Source organism: Bos grunniens, chromosome 25, assembly GCF_055505025.1.
Source record: "Bos grunniens cultivar Pamir isolate PY7600 chromosome 25, Bosgru_T2T1.0, whole genome shotgun sequence".
In the NCBI taxonomy this organism is placed as follows: Eukaryota; Metazoa; Chordata; class Mammalia; order Artiodactyla; family Bovidae; genus Bos; species Bos grunniens.
Window position 1 is genome coordinate 19937856 of NC_141189.1, and position 12238 is coordinate 19950093.

Sequence of the window (12238 nt, forward strand, 5' to 3'; positions counted from 1 at the left end):
GTTTTATCCTCTCAGCAACCACAGAGAACTGGTATAGATTGCATTTCATTTGGAAAATGACCCACTAGCCCATTCTCAGATCACATAGTTGGGTAGGAAAGTGTCTACTCACATAGCCCTAGTCAAGCCCCGGAGATATGTACAAAATCAGTCACATATATGATAACACAGATGGACTTCTGACCCCAAAATCACTGAGAAGTTTGAAAGACAGCCAGCCTCCTAAGTTGGACCATAAAGAAAGCTGCATGCCAAAGAATTGATGCTTTCAAACAATGGTGCTAAAGAAGACTCTTGAGAGTCCCCTGGATAGCAAGGAGATCAAACCAGTCAATCCTAAAGGAAATCAACTCTGAATATTCATTGGAAGGACTGATGCTGAAGCTGAAGCTCCAATACTTTGGCCACCTGATGTGAAGAGCTGACTCATTGGAAAAGACCTTGATGCTGGGAAAGATTGAGGGCAGGAGGAGAAGGGGTGACAAAGAATGAGATGGTTGAGTAGCGTCACCAACTCAATGGACATGGATCTGAGTAAACTCCGAGAAATAGTGAAGGACAGGAAACCCTGGCGTGCTGCAGTCCATGGGGTCTCAAAGGGTCAGACATGACTTAGTGACTGAACAACAACATAAGAAGGAAAAATCAGTATTCCATCATCAGAATCTCAACCCCAGATTGGTACTCAACCTTCTGTATAAGCAGACGTCCCGAGTGACAAGACAGACAAGTTTGCTCAACTCAGAGATGCTGGTCAGCCCTCATGCTCACATGGGATGAGATGATTTCGGTTCTAGGCCAACAGTGGAAAGTGGTAGTTCGCAGACTCAAACCCAGGCCCATTTGGCCAAGGTAGTCATTTGCCATTTTCTGTTTCCAAGCATCTTTGAAAGCTTACTGCATTTCCTATAGGAAACTCTCATAGTATTCCAGCCAGTGGTCCTGGTCTCCACCTAGTCACTTTGTCCCTTTATCTAGCCCCATCCCCACAAGTGGGGCAAGATGGGGTCCTCTACCCCTTCATTTCCATTGTCCCTCCTCCTCAACTTCCCCCCTGATGTGAACAGGGTCTTCAGAGTGTGGTAATGTATCAAATTTATCCTGTGATAGTTGGTCAATATTAGCCACAGGATTTCATGGTCTTTAGGTATCCTGCTCTAAAAAAAAAAAAAATTAAAATGTGAGAAATCAGGGCAAATGGGTCTTATCAGGACAGATTAAAAAGAGTAGGTGCACAAGAAGTCTAGCTACTGCTGCTGCTTCTAAGTCGCTTCAGTCATGTCTGACTCTGTGCGACCCCATAGATGGCAGCCCACCAGGCTCCCCCATCCCTGGATTCTCCAGGCAAGAATACTGGAGTGGGTTGCCATTTCCTTCTCCAATGCATGAAAGGAAAAGTGAAAGTGAAGCCACTCAGTTGTGTCTGACTCTTAGTGACCCCATGGACTGCAGCCTACCAGGTTCCCCCATCCATGGGATCTTCCAGGCAAGAGTACTGGAGTGGGGTGCCATTGCCTTCTCCACAAGAAGTCTAGAGCTCTTGTTAAATAAGAATGGAGGGATGCCAAGATAAAGGGGACTTCTTGGTGTCTATGAAAGTAAAACCTTAGCCTGATTGAAAAATAATACACATAAAACAGAAATGTTGGTAGCAGCCTCTGGACTCTAATGCCCTTCCTGACCAGCTATGAGGAAAATTAAAGTCCTTTCTATAATGAGTTGAGTTTATTTGCCTTTCTGGTCACTTGGTTAAAGTACCAGAGTTAGCTACAGCATAAAGTGACATGCTCCTTAGCACAGCTCCTGATTCAGACCACCCGGATCTGAACCCAAGATCCTCCACTCCACAGCTAGAATGCCTTAGGCACATTACTTAACTTCTCTGTGCCTCCATTTCCTTGTTAGGAATAATAGCATCTGCCTCCCAGTGTTGGCACAAGAAAGAAATTAACTAACATCTATACAGTAACTAATTCAAACTAAACCTGGCTCATAATAAAACTGAATACACTTAGCTGTTCTGCAAGCAGCAACCTAGTCTCCCTTCCTTCAGGAAACTAAGCTCCTTGTCTGCATGAACTTGTTGATTGAGTAATACCTCAGGACAGTGTTAGGTCTCCCTATGGACTCACAGAGGCAAAGCTGAGGTACCATAGGGATGTGACTTGCACCCATGGAGCTTTGATTTTCTTACAAATTGCTACTTGCTTTTGTGCACTTGATTTTCTGATTGGCAGGGATTTTTCTTCTGTTTGACAGTGCTGGAGTAAGCTCGTCCGTTGGCTTACTCTGAAAGGGGGGAAAGGTCAGCAGCAAACTTTTCTTGCCCTTAGGCTGAAAAGACTTGGCACAGTAAATTACAAGAGGTGAGCTAAGCTGGTCACAGGAGGGCATAAACGGATGTCAGACTGTGCTAACAACTAGGAAGCAGCATCACAGAGCATTAGCAGGTGTTACCAGAACTCCAGAGGCAACGGCTATAGAACCCGGAAGGGTTGTTATCCAGGCATAGAGATGAGGGTGGAGACTGCTCCATGGGCTGGCATAAGCCAACTTTGCCTGAAGGCTTGTCTGCAGCTCTTGTAGCTCCAGGTATCTTGTCAAGGTCATCTTTGCATTCTGGCACTTCCAACCTCCCTCCTTCACCAACTTATACACTCGGGTCACTCTGATCCCTTGCCTGTACTCCACTCAGTCACCTCTAGAATTCCTTTTATCAAGTCAATTCCTACTCATTCCTCAAGCTTAACTAAATTTGTTTCCTCCAGAAAGTTTGTTGCCCACTTCCAAATCCTTTGAACTGATGGCTCTCTTTATACAATCAGGTGGAATTAAACACTGTCTTATGGCACTCCTTACACTCAAGCCTTGTAAGACAGCAAACATCATTGGTTTTACCTGGGTAGCATCTTTTATTCTTCCCTCTGGTAGCAATACCTACCTGATTTTTTTCTTTGGGAAAAAAAAAATGCTTCCAAACTCTTGGTCCACGTGGCTGTTGGAGGAGGTCATCAAAAGGACATGACCACCAGGTGACCTCCGAGCTGGACCAGGGCAATCAGAGGCTCTTCAGTCATGCCCTTGCCCTGTCCTTGAAGTATAAGTATACATCCTGTCCTCCAGTCGTACAGTGAAAGCTCTTCAAGGATACAGCCTTGAGAGAGTAATGTGCAGTAGAAGGCCAACTAGACTGAATACATGATTGAACCCAATCAAAGCCTCTATATAAACTACTAAGATTCTAGGGTGGGTACCAAGATCTACTCATCCACAGGCACTAAGACAAGCCTTGTATGTAAGTTCTCTCACATGCTATCAGGCGCTGCAGAGTGTGGAGACCCTCCAAATGCTCCTGCCCCCAATCCTGGGGAGAACCCTGTAGTCTGTAGGGAGGGAGTCGGGGAGATTCCCGCTAATGCCTGTTGCACGAGTCCGGTTGGGGTGGTGACCCGTCCACATGGACTGCAGTCGCTCTTCAGCCCAACACTGACACCATCTGGAGGGAAACGGGAATGGACTGCAGTTGCCAGAGGGCTGAACTCAGCATTTGGTGATCACTTCCAGCAGGTGCAGTCGTAAAGAATCTGCCTGCCAATGCAGGAAACTCAGGAAACACAGATTCGATTCCTGGGTCAGGAAGCTCCCCTGAGATGGAAATGGTAACCCATTCCAGTATTCTTTCCTGGAGAATTCCATGGACAGAGGAGCCTGGCAGACTACAGTCCAAGGGGTCACAAAGAATCGGACACAACTGAGCCACTGAGCACGCGCGCGCACACACACACGCACACGCACACACTTGAGCTCCGGTCATTAGCCCTTTGCACTGACAGTTGGGCTGTTCTAAGGGGATTGACCCCACAGCTTAGAAAATGGAAAGCTGAGGGGTGGCTGATTATGAATAAGCCCTTGTGGAGTCAGGATATGTGCAAAGTCATTTGAGTTTGCCTGTTAAGAGCTTGAGTCAGTCCTCACTATCCTCCAAATCCTAGCTCAGAGTGTGCCAACACCCCAGGGCAACCAGAAGTTGACGTGGCTTAGGTGCAAGCCCTGGCAGCTGATCCTTCAATAGATACAACAGATGGGTGCACAGAAAAAGTGACCACAGTACTGCCTGTGTGGGATGGTGCACTGCCAAGGATAACTGCATGCCCCTGAAATACAGTGACTTGGTTAATGCTGGAACAGCATGACCTGCGTGTTTAATGCCGTACCAGCATGACCTGTGTGTTCCAAATATTTCCAAGGCAGCTGCAAAAGTCTAGGGTCATCCACTGGAGTTCCCAACTGGCAAGGGACTGGAAGACTGATTGATTATACTGGCCCCTCCCTCTGAGTAAGGGCTCTAAATATGCCTTGTTTTGTGTGGTTACTGTATCTCGCCTAACCCAAACTTTCCTCTGTCACTATGCAAACCAGGCAGCCACCACTAGGGGATTAGAGAAACTGACTACCCTCGTCAAAAAAAAAAAAAAAATCAGTGATCAATGGTCACTTTTCAAAGGTCATGATATGCAAGACTGGGGAAAAGAACATGACATCAAATGGAGGTCCCACCTCCCCTATAAGCCACAGGCTGCAGTGTCGCTAACAGTCAGGCCCGACTGAGCGACTTCACTTTCACTTTTCACTTTCATGCTTTGGAGAAGGAAATGGCAACCCACTCCAGTGTTCTTGCCTGGAGAATCCCAGGGACAGGGGAGCCGGGTGGGCTGCCGTCTATGGGGTCGCACAGAGTCGGACACGACTAATGCAACTTAGCAGCAGCAGTGTCGGTAAAAAAAGGAGGAGGAAACATTAAAGAGGCAGATTACATTACTTACAGGTAAAACCTCCCTGGTCAGGTGGACTAAAGTACTGTCCCAGCCTTTAATATATGTGAATGACAACCAGTAGGGTCTGTTGCCCTATCTGCCAGTAAGGGGACCCCTGCCCCAAAACTCAATGCCCTAAGGGTAGGCAGTCTCTGGAGGCATACATTGCCCTGACTCCCCCATCTGGATCAATGTGCTGAGAACACCAAGCCCTGATGCACCTGGGAAGGGTGTTATCTACTGGAATCTGTGAGGGGACATCCCACTGGGATGGGTGGATTCCTTCACACCCCTGGGTGAGGGGGCACTACTCAGTCTCCACCAGGATCCTGTTGTCTTGCTGCAGGCCGGACCAGCTGAAATGTACTCTCCCTGGAATGGAACATGTACCATCAAAGAGGGGAGAAGGTGAGGTCCTGGTCTGGCATTTCCCACCCACCCCCCAATCCATCTCCTCACACCTGACAGTGCTACCTTCCCAACAAGCACAACTGGGTCAAGTTCTAAATGCTGCAGCCACATTAACATCCAAGGGTCAGACCATAGTTGCAGTTCTTACAGAAGGGGAAGACCTCTCCATATAAGTTCCTACTATGTTTCTGTCTTATTGACCTTGGTCTTCTGCTGCTCCTGTGGTTTCCAGTCATGGGATGGGCACCTGACGGAGATACCCTTCTACAGTGGGCCCACCTGATGTCTGGCAAACCAATCAATCCACCTGTTGGGTATGTGGGCAGCTACCCATCTCAACTCGTCAGGACTGGCATAGTGGGTATCACCACTCCAGGGAGGGGACTGGAAGGCTCTAAAGCAGTACCTTAAGGAATGACAAGCCAGGACTAATACTCTTCATTCATCTGATATCACCAACACTGATCCAGAACACTGGCCCCTACGATCAATAACACTGAACAGAGCACACTTTTTCTGTTAATCAAACTACACAGCCAGGCCATCAAACTGCTGACAGGAAGAGTCCTAAAAATATCACTGGAGTCATGGGTAGTTCTCAAATTTGGTTTGCACTCAAATTTGGGGTGGGTTCACTTGGGTCCATGCCAGGTGGCGGACATCTGAGCACATGGGCAATTCAATGTTGGGAACAGAAAAATCACTCTAAAAAGAAAGGGCCAAGACTTCTCTGGTGGTTTAGTAGTAAGAATCCACCTGCCAATGCAGGCGACATGGATTCAATCTCTGGACCAGGAAGCTTCCATATGCTTTGGGGCAACTAAGCCCATGTGCCACAACTACTGAGCTTGCGCACCCTAGAGCCTGTGGCTCTGCGGTAACAAAAGCCACGTCGATGAGAAGCCCACGCATCACAACTAGAGAGTAGCCCCTACTCCCCTCAACTAGAGAAAGCCCACATGCAGCGATGAAAACCCAGAGCAGCCAAAAATAAAATAGAAAAAAAAAAAACAATTATACCATGGGTGTGGGATGATCACTGAACTGTGTGGTCATTCTGTCACATTAAGGGCTAGTGACTGATTTGGCACTAATTGGCCACACCGCGTATCTGCTAGATGACCTGGAATGTGACCCAGTGGCTGTGTGGCTCAGATCTTTGGCCATGGCTTCCACCTGTGGTTGGGTCACTGTGACCCTGGGTTTTTCTGAGCCCAGGGGAGAATCCACCCACAGTAACAAAAGCTGCCAAACTCCCTGTGGTCAAGGCCAGATGGGCACACCCTGTTTTCCACTGGTAACACTCCATCTGGCCTCCATCTTTATCCCCTCCATTGGCCTGGAGGACATCACAGCACACACAGAAGCCCTTACTAAGTTCACCCAGAAACTCTTCTAGGACAGCTAGCAAAGGCTGTCCTTACTAGACACTGAAGTATGTCCAGTGAGGAAATCCGTCCTACAACATAGGATGGCCTTGCATGTTGTTACTACGAGGCGGCACCTGTGCCATGACCCAAACAAAATGTTGTGTGTTCACACCAGATGAGTCAGCTAACGCAGCATCTTTAACAAACCTCACGAGGACACAAGCGCTTGCCCTGAGTGATCCAGCCCCTAGCCTAGGGGGTTTAATAAACCAATGGCTCAGATCATGGGCTTCTTGATGGGAAAAACTGTTACTTATGTTGAGAGTCATTATCTTGGTGTGTGTTTTCTCTTGTATGTGCCTCTACAGCTACTGTGGCTTCTGCCTCTAGTGCAACCAGATAACCACCCAACAAGCCACCTCCCTGCTGGCAACACCCCTTGCTGACCACTCAGGGCCCACTGTGGAAGTGGGGGCTAGGTGGAGTGTCAGAGGAGGTCACCAAGAGAACATGTCCGCCAGTTCACCCATGAGCTGGACCCCACTAATCAGAGGCTCCTCACTCCCTTCCTTTGTCCTTGGAATGTATGTTTTGCCCACTGCCGCAAAGTGTGGGCCGTTTCAAGGACAGAGCCTTGAGAGAGCAGTATGTTGTTGAAACCATCTGGACAGTATTCATGACTGAACCCTATTAAAGCCTCTACATAAACTATTAAGATTCTGGGGCTGGGTGCAGAGATCTAGTCATCTTGTGGCCCCTAAGCCAAGCCTTATGTGTCAGTTCCCTTGCCTGTTACACCCACCACCTACCCATTTGGAGTGGCTGCCTCTTTTTGGTCTCTCTTTGTCTTCCATGTACAGGGACATGTTTACCGACCCAGAAGTGGCTCAGAAAGCTCAGCTCCAGAAACGGACATGTGGCCCAGGTCTAACCCATCAGGTATTCCATCCCCCTGGTCACAATGATTGGTTGAGGAATGGCACATGACCCAAGTCAACCAACCTCATCAATGTCAGCCCCAGGATTTTTGCTGGATTGGGAAAAAAATAAAAGAGCAGGTACTCTCTTCCAAAAGACCAACAGCTACCATAGGATGGAAAGAACCTTTATGAAAATAAAGCCAAGTCAGAAGAAAGCAGAGCTGAATAAAGGGAGGAATCGGATACCTGATTATACCTGAGGGCATAATCTGGATAGAGCTGTGCCTGAACTTAAACTTTCCCTGGACATTTCAGTTATATGAAACAAATTCCCTTCACTCAACAAATATTTATTGAAGGCCTACTGCTTCAAACACTAAAACACATTAGTTAACATTTTTTTAACTTAATATGATATAAACTAGATTTCTTCACTTGCAACTGAAATAGCTTTCAAAAAAAGACTTCATGTTGCTTAATTCCTGCATTGCCATTTAGCATCCTTCATGTGGATGGCTCTTTTTCCTAAGTAGATCATGAATTCATTATTAGAGACCTTATATCTCTCTGTATCACCAACTACGGTATGTACATAATTGTAAATAACTGACAAATCATTTGTTAAGTCAATAAATAAAGGCTACATTTATTGGGCATCCAAATCAAATAGCCCAGTTCAGAAGAAATGTCCAAGGAGACTGGCCAGTGAGCTCTGATTAGACCCTGGATTTCAGGAGGCATCAGTGTTCCATGAGCACAAACATAGCATGATAATAAAATCAACACTGATCCACAGAAAAGGAACATATCACAGTCAGAACATATGCACGTGCCCACCTCTGCTCTCAGCCCAAGTTCCTAGAAATGACCCAAGAAAAAATATTGTTAAATAATAAATACATAACATTGATGACAATCAAGAAAAAGTACAGTAAAGGAGCATAAATTCTGAACAGAAGAAAAAAAGAGCTAAAAAGATGCTTAGAAAGGAATTGGCCATGAAGATGGAGTGGTTTCAGGGATGATCCAAATTCAAAACAGGAAGCAGTGAGTAGTGAATGGTGAATGGTGAATGGAGTCATCAAAGAACCCAGTTCAAAGCAATTGAGTGGTCAGTCCATTCACTGAGACTTTTACGCTCCAGGGGAGTAGGTAGCAACCATCTTTTCCTACAAATCAAAGTCGTGACTGAACACAAAGGAGGGACACATGACACTGCAACTCTAAGGAGAAATGAGAAATACTCAAACCAGAACAAAAACTATCAGGTCACTCTACCTGGCAGCACACCAAGTCCCTTCTAACACTAAAAACAAGCTGATACATTATCAACAGGTGAATACTTAATGTCAATCTCAAACATGAGCGGTTTGGGGTGGGGAGGGACAAGAATTCCCAGATATAATGCAAAATCTAATCCTCCTATTTAATCTCTCAACAGCCTTTAATAAAAATTGCCCCCTTTCTCCTTCTTGCGACAGCTATTTTCCTTGGCTGCTATGACACCACACTCAAATGATTTTCCTTTTACTTCTCTGGTGAGTTCTACTCAGTCTGCCATGCAAGATTCTTCTATTAGTTAGTCAGCTAGGGCTGCTGTACCAAAATACCACAAACTGAGGGATTCAACAGATGATAGGGATTCATCTATCATTCATGGTTCCAGAGGCCAGAAGTCTGAAATCAAGGTGTCAGCAGAGTCACGCTCCCTCTGAAGGCTCCAGGGAAGGATCTTGTCCAGGCCTCTCTCCTAGCTTCTGCTAGTCCTTTGACTGTGGTAGCAAAACTCCAGTCTTCACATGGACTTCTCCCAGTGTGGGTGTCTATTTTCAAATGTCCCCTTTTTATAAGGACAAATGTCATAATGGATTAGGGCCCCCCCTAGTCCAGTATGATGTCATATTAACTAACTACATCTTCAATGACCCTATTTCCAAATAAGGTCACATTCTGAAGTACTGCATGTCTCTACTTCAACATATGAATTTGGCAAGGGACAAAATTCAACCCATGACAATTCTCCTTCACTGTCTGCTAAATGATAGGGTGCTCTAGGGCATGAACCAAGCTTCACTTTCCTTCGATATCTATGTGTGTGCATGTATATGCGTGCTCAGTCATATCCAACTCCACCTATACTCTTTCCTTATATGTTCTTTTCAAGTCTGATGGCTTTTAATACATGAGGATGACCTCACCAAGGCCTCCCCCTTGAGGTACACCACCTGTCTACTTGACACATCTCTAATAAAGATCTCAAAATATCACAACCAAATAAGAATTAATGATTTTCCCATCACTGCACATGCATACTAAGTCACTTCAGTCTGTTTGACTCTTTGTGACTCTATGGACTATAGCCCATCAGGCTCCTCCATCCATGGGATTCTCCAGGCAAGAATACTAGAGTGGGTTGCCACGCGCTCCTCCAGGGGATCTTTCTGACCCAGGGACTGAACGCAAGTCTCTTAGGTCGCCTGCACTGGCAGGCAAGTTCTTTATCACTAGTGCCACCTGGGAAGCCCCCCTTCCCACCACCACTTCACTCTAAAAAAACAGGTCCCTACGAGTTCTTCCCATATCAAATACTGTAGTACCATCAACCCAAATACCCTCAAACAAAAAATCTAGGAGCCATCCTCAATTCCTCTTTCTCTTATGCTCCATAACCAAGCTGTTCCAAGCCTGCCAGTTCTACATTCAAAATATATGGAACACAACCATTTCTCTCCACTTTTGTTGTCACTCCCAAATCTGAGTCACCATCACCCTTTGCCAGAACTAAATCTAGAGGCTGATTTGGCTACTCTTCCTTCATTCTTACCTCACTTCAATTCACTCTCAACATCAGCCAGGGTGATTTTGTTAAAGTGTACATCAGATCTTGTCACTTGCTAGTTTAAAATCCTTAAATGTCCATTTTTAGAATCAGTTACCAGGACCTACAAGACTCCTGCAACATGGTCTGGCCCCTGCCTGACACTGCGTCTCACTCCGGTCCCATTGCTCCCCTTGCTCAGTATGCACCAGCCACACTGGTCTTCTTTCAGCTTTTATGTTTTTAATATATTATTTTTTTAATCTTCTGGCTGTGCTGCACAGCATGTGGGATCTCAGTTCCCCAACCAGAGATTGAACTCATGCTGCCTGCACTGGCAGAGCACAGTCTTAACCACTAGACCGCCAGGGAAGTCCCTCCTTTCAATGGTGTGAACACTCCACGCTTTCCTACCTCCAGGTCTTTCATTCTCTTGCCTTTTCTCCTTCCAGAAATGCTTTTCCACTAGCTGCATATCTGTGGTTCCATCTCATCCTTCAGACTCCAGCTCACAAATATCAAACCTTAGAGAAACCTCTCATTGATCAGCCTTTCTAAAGTAACCTCTGTCTAGTTACAGTCTATTCCATCATCTTATTTATTTTCTTCATAGCATTGATAACAATCTGATGTTACGCTATTTATTTATGTTTCCTCGTATGTTATTTTCCTCCTTCTCCAATCTCCACCTAGAATGAAAGCTTCTTAAGGGCAAGACTCATGTATGTCTTTCACCACTGTATCTTTGGTATTCAACACTTTACCTAGAATATAATTAGCTTCAATATCAGACCAGTCAATCCTAAGGGAAATCAACCCTGAGTGTTCATTGGAAGGACTGATACCGAGGCTGAAGCTCCGATACTTTGGCCACCTGAGGTGAAGAGCTGACTCATCAGAAAAGACCCTGATGCTGGGAAAGACAGAGGGCAGGAAGAGAAGGGGATGACAGAGGATGAGATGGTTGGATGGCATCACTGACTCAATGAACGTGAGTTTGAGCAAACTCTGGGAAGATAACAAAGGACAGGGAAGCCTGGCATGCTGCAGTTCATGGGGTCACAAAGAGTTGGACACAATTTAGCAACTGAACAATAGGATGGTGTTTAAAGGATGGGTGCATGAAACATTATATAGAAACATTAACAGACCCTAGAAATCATCTTACTCAATTCCCTCTATGCTGAGTACTCTCTCGAATACTGTTTCCACAGTGGATCTGGCCCAGGAGTCTATACAGAAGCAGACTTTCTCCCAAAGACAGAGAGATGCCCTCACCTTCCTACAGAACAGGTATACTTTCCACTGCCTTCCTCATAAAGTTCAAATGCTCTCTACACCTATGTGCACAACTTCATCTTTCACCACTTCCTTCCCCTGAGCTAAGGTCAAAGGAAGGCACACTCAACTTCACACCATTACATGAAAATACCATTCATGCTCATGGTTTTGCCAATCTTTGAAATACTAAACATCCCTCAGCTTCCCTCTATGAAGGTTTTCCTGGTAGCCAGAGAGGCTATACTCTGTACTGTCACAGGCCTTCATGCATCCCTCCACTACATTTATTCTTGTTGTTTAGTCACTAAGTCACATTCGACTCTGTGCCTGTCAGGCTCCTCTGTCCATGGGATTTCCCAGGCAGGTTTATATGACAATTCCATGACTAATTTTCCCCATTTTGCTGTTAATACTCCAAATAAAAAAGTTATGTCTTACATCTCTGCTTATCCCACCAGTGCCTAGCATAGCACCTCATAGCGATGCAGAGAAAAACCGTTGACTATTACATATGCATATCAAGAAATAATTGAGAATTTTTCATTATTGTATTACTCAATGTGTGAAAAGAGCTGGAATATTTAATTGGTTATTATTCTGTCAACTATCTGACCATCGTTAGCG